This window comes from Panicum virgatum, chromosome 3K, assembly GCF_016808335.1.
Source record: "Panicum virgatum strain AP13 chromosome 3K, P.virgatum_v5, whole genome shotgun sequence".
NCBI lineage: Eukaryota > Viridiplantae > Streptophyta > Magnoliopsida > Poales > Poaceae > Panicum > Panicum virgatum.
In genome coordinates this window covers 59,601,302-59,606,982 of record NC_053138.1, presented here as the reverse complement: position 1 = coordinate 59,606,982, position 5,681 = coordinate 59,601,302, and positions in this window count along the sequence as shown.

Here is a 5,681-nt window from a genome sequence, read left to right as displayed (position 1 = left end):
CCTCCAGCTGCACTTGGGGCCTTCTGCGCGTGTGGTCGTCGTCGCCGCCAGTCCCGTCGGCCGTCGTCGCTCCAGCACCCTCAAGCCGGCGGGCGTCCTCCCGGCGCTGCCATAGCCTTAATTCCCCTTTGCTCCGGTCCTTCGCCACCGCGATCGCCGCCTCCATCGTCTGTGCGCACCTCCACCTTCGTCTGTCACCTACTCCGGTGCCTCTGCTCACCGCTCTGCACGAGCACGAGGCTCCACCCGGCTCTGCCTACACTGCGGCGCCTTCTGCAGCGCAGCAGCATGCTCTACTCGTCGTCACCGCAGTAGCGTTCGTTACTAAAGGCCTATCCGTGCCTGTTACAGATATGTATTTCTCACGTAGTGCAGTGTGGTGATTGGGGGTTAAAAACTCGGGTGACAGTGTTTGGGTCCTATGAATCCTAGGTCAGGGAACACTGAGATGCCTTCCCTGATACGTGCGTCAAGGAGGCTGTAGTATACTCCCGCCATTTTTATTTATTAAATATCATATTAGGTTTATCTTAAGTTAAATTTAATTAATTTTGATCAAATCTATAAAAAAATATAACAATAGCTATAACATCGAACGTAGGCACCATCAACATATATTTCATGGTGAATTTAGTAAAATAAATTTGATATTATAAATATTATTATATTTTCTATAATTTTGGTCAGAGTTAGGTTAGAGGGTGTAGTGGGGTATGCTCATGAGCTGTTGACCAGGCATGAAGAACGGCAGCATGCTTTAAGGGGTGTTTAGTTCCCTATTTCCACCAAAAACTTTTGCTGATTTTTTTCTCACTTTTTGGCAAAATGGATAACACCATGGGTAAAAAGTAGCAAAAAAGCGTTGGGGGTGGGGGGGGGGGGAGCCAGGAGAGTAACTTTTGGTATTTGGCAAAAGTCTTTAGGCTCCGTTTGGATGTCTGAATTGGAGGGTGTGGAATTGAATTGGGTTCAATACCAAATCAGCCGTGGTATTGAAATGAGATGCGATTCCAATTCTATTGTTTGGATGTCATTGCATTGGCGTTTAGAAACTTAGGAAAGAACTCAAATCAATTTTCTGCTGGCTACCGGCTGCGAGGAAGAACAGACCGCATCCAGATCGAGGAAGACGGGGAGGGACGAATCTGCACCACTGCCGGAGTGGAATGGGCGCCGCCACCCGTGTGGAAGGGGAATGGCCGCAGCCAGAGTGGAAGGGGGCGTCACCTTGCTTCTTGCTTGCGCCGTCGAGGTGGAAGGGGAGGGGGTCGCCGCCGGAGTGGAAGGGGCGCCGCCTTGCTTCTGGCTTGCACTGCCGAGGTTGAAGGGGAGGGGGTCGCCGCCACAGTGAAAAGGGGAGGGTCGCCGGAGTGGAAGGGGAGGGGTCGTCGGAGTGGAAGGCGCGGGCAGCAAGGGATGCGAGAGGGAGATGAGATGAGAGCCAATGCCGATGAATACAGAGGGTAAGAGCTCCGAATCGAGTGAGGGGTTGCGGCTGAAGGCTAATGCCGAGCTCGGTATCGGGGGAGATTCCCAATTCCAATACCAAGCACATCCAAACACCAGGTATTAAAGGCAGATAATTCCAATACCAAATTCCAGCCTTCAATTCAGACATCCAAACGGGGTGTAATTGTTTTGCCGTGCATCTAAACACCAAGATATAAAGTTTGCATGCCAATAGATTTAGTGTAAAAAATTTTGGCCAAAAGTTTTGGCAGTCCAAATGCATCTGACACGCCCTTAATTTTTATTGTCACCTTTTTACAGTAATTGGATTGGGATGGATGCAAGATCACTGTCAGTGGTCTATGAGTCTGTGGTGTGCGACGTAGTACTATATCTGTGTGTCAGACTTTTGGATTTCATGTGAAGTGTCAAGTGATATCAACGACGGATTGTATGAAACTATATAAAAAAGTAAACCAAATGCCAAGAGCAGAAGACTCTTGTTGCCCTCTTTTTTTTTTTAAAAAAAAGAGAAGTAGATTGCATGCAGATCGAAGAGTTTGAACACTGCCAGTGATCTCTGTCAACAGGGTGACGTCATCTCAGTGGCAAACTGTGTTATTGGACCGAGGTATACGAACTGTTATGGGCCGGCCCAACTTCCATGTTACAGGCCGCCTCCGATATCTCTGGCGGCTCCAACGGTCCGTGGCTACTTGCTTTTGAATCTTGCTTAGGCTTCAGCCTGTGATGTTATCTCTTGGACTCCTTGACCGATGTATAATTCAAAAGCAAAATTATATGAATTTGGCTAAGGTCGACCTCAATAAGTGTTAGAGGGTGACAGAATAATTGTGAATGGATGTGTTTCCATTGATTGATTGTTGTTTATATACAAGATCAAGAGACAAGGGCCTAAGGGACATGTCCCTTTGGGATGACCCCTTCATGAATAGTAACTTCCTAATGACATCATAATGATGTCATTAATCTAATTAATTACTTAATTACAGAATTGATCACTAATTCCTAATTCCTTCATAACACTCTCCCTTGATCAATTTGTCCTTCTTGTGGTCTTGTAATTAATTTGATCTTCTTGTGGTCTTGTAATCAATCGAATAACTCCTCGAAAAAGCCTTTCAAGAAAAATATGAGGAGAATCTTTGGAAAACCCTGTGGGAAAAACCAAAGTAATACCGGTATATTAGGCAAAACTCCTTAAAACCCAGTGGGAAAAATAAGGAGAAACACCATAATATACAATTATCAATGTTAGTAGACCCTTGAGATAAATCCAAAGTCTTAGTCTAATAACACCTTGACCCTATGGTCAATATGCTTCAAATATCATCTTCTAAAAACCCCGGTGGGGAAAACTAGATGACATAGCATATAACTTTATGTTGTCATTGCCTCATCAAAAATTTTATATGAGAAACCTCTACAGGAAAAACTCACATAAAGAAAAGAGTACAATGAATCGTATGTTCCAATATCATCCACCAAAAAACCTCTTCGGGAAAAATGGATGATATGACAGTCTTGTGTTGATATTGCCTCATTAAAAACTTTATATGAGAAACCCAAAGGGAAAAACTCATACAAAGAAAAGAATGCAATATGATATTTTCAACAAGTTATTAATCAGAGAGACGAGAGACTCTCCTCCTGAAACTTGCAAACATTTCATACCAATGTACTCGACACATACGAAATGTGGAATATGGTAGACTTTGTGAAAATCTCAACGAGATTATCACATACTTAGTTTGCAAATGTTCATATGTCCATATGACCTATGGAACAGAACCATCTTAATGCAAAATATTGTATTAAGTATAACTTGTCTCTATCTAAACAACACAAGTTGCATTACCTTAATAGATAATGACCTTTGATTCAATAGAATCAATATCACATAACTTTAGTATGTGATATATCATTCTGCCAAGCTATTCACATCCATGTGTAGTCTTGTACAGTACAATGTCAAAATGATTAATGAAATTGACCATTAAATGTCTACTTAAAGACTATTATATAATGGTCTTTCCATATTTGTGTAAATCTTATTTCAATGATCTGGAATTTTGGGGATCTTATAGATAACCAGAATCATAATGTCCATGTAATTGGATCATGGATTATACCAAGTCTGTATGTGCCATTTTAAAATCTCAAAGATATTCTTAACTTTAATCTACCAACCTTAGGTAGAAATAGCGCTGCTACTAGATAGCAAATTATTGCAAAGACAATATCCGGCCGGAAACTTTTGCAATATATGTATTAGCGCATAAATAGCACTGGGATAATGGACCATACGTCCCAATATCTCAATTCAATCACTATGGCATAAAAACAATCTTCCTCATGCCTTTCTCTCTCATGAGGTAGAACCACCATAGGATTCCCTTTCATATTGAGTCATTCAATATGATGTGGATATAGATAGCTTTACTATAAAAACCTAGAAGAAAATACTTGGATCCTAAACACAAAATAAAGTTTTGATTTATACCGTATCTCCCATCTCTAAACTCCGTCTTTTGATTACAATGTGCTCTTGAAAAGTGTTCATTACCAATGATGTCAAGATTATTGACAATCATATAATACTAGAAAATCCAATTAAGAATTTTGAAATGAACACCACGTGTAATTAATCTTGTATCCATTTAATTTAAGGATACATATAAAGTCGATTGTACCAAAATCAACTTAACTGCTTTAAGCCATATATTGACTTAAGCAATACACGGTATATGTTGCGATTTTATATATAAGTAAGTATTGGATATGTAAACTCCTTCCCGGAAGTTTCACAATATATCATATCAAGTGATCATATGTGATCACTACATCTATCAATTATCAATTGTAAAGATAGATGTTTTTGTACTGCCAGTCAAAAGATAGTATCGGAAATTTATAACTTACTATAGAGAATAACCTGCATTGAAAATCAATGCTCCGGGCTTTGCATAAACCCCTTGTGCTACTAGTCTTGCTTTAATCTCACCACCTCATTGTTCTCAATCCATTCTAGGATGAAAATACTTTTGTACCCACAGTAAAGGTACGTCTAGGTGTTGGCTTTACTACCAAAAACACCTATCTTCTGGTGAGTAAGACTATCTCTGTATGTATAACTTTACTCAACAAGTTCCAGTAGATTGACAAAGCACTCTGCCATGGTCTTATTAACTGGATAACTTGGGATAATGTATACAATTTATTCAAAGAAGTATGTATCGATACATGTAATCTTTATATGATATAATTCTCCGATTATCAAAACTCAAAAATAAAACCCTGAATGACTCATCGTGACTTCCTTAAACGAGAGTCAGGGCTTTCCGATATCCCAGCATCAGTAATTTGGTGCATCTTTGAGCTGGGTTGTGGATTATAAATATCCACAGGACATAAAATGTCCTCTAGGTATCTTTCAACCAAAGGTTGATTTGCATTTACTACTTTAGAAGAAAAGTCTTCTATTGCTAGCATGAATAATCCTTCTTTATGGCCATATTTCTCCCCCCTCTTATTTACAATTGGGAGTTGAGTGGTTTTACTTAGTACCACTACTCTTTCTGGCACATACTTGTATCAGATTAAGGATTAGTAAATGCATGTGGCAGTTTATTTGCAATACTATGCAAATCAATAATTCTTTGAACTCAAAGTTCAGTTAATTTAGTATGTGATCCTGAGCTTGAAATGCTTCATGCATTCAAATATTTTTCGGGCATTATATATGGTACTTCTAATCTCCCCCTAATGCCTGGAAAAGCTCATTTATACTGAAATCTAGCATACAGGTTGTAAATATATCCTCTCTAAGAGATCTAGATACTGAACAATTGACGGAGATTTGAAATCTCAGATTGATCCCCAGTTTCTTGTGTGAACCCATCAATGTATGCTATGGTGGTGAGAGTGGTACGTATACAACGTAACTCAATTTTACGCAAATAGGAAATCTTCATGTATTTCCACGTACTATATGCATATGGGGGATATGCAGTTAATCATAAGTCAGGAGTGTGTAGATCCACCTGACTCCAACACGAAATTGGCAATAGCAATTTACTAATAATGGTCCTGCTATGACTTAATGTCATGCTTATAGATTCCAATTTATCCTTTTGGATACGTAGCTAAATTTTTGTTATACCAAACAATCGTTATTGTAGGTATAAAAGCTCAGTAGTATTCGGGATAAT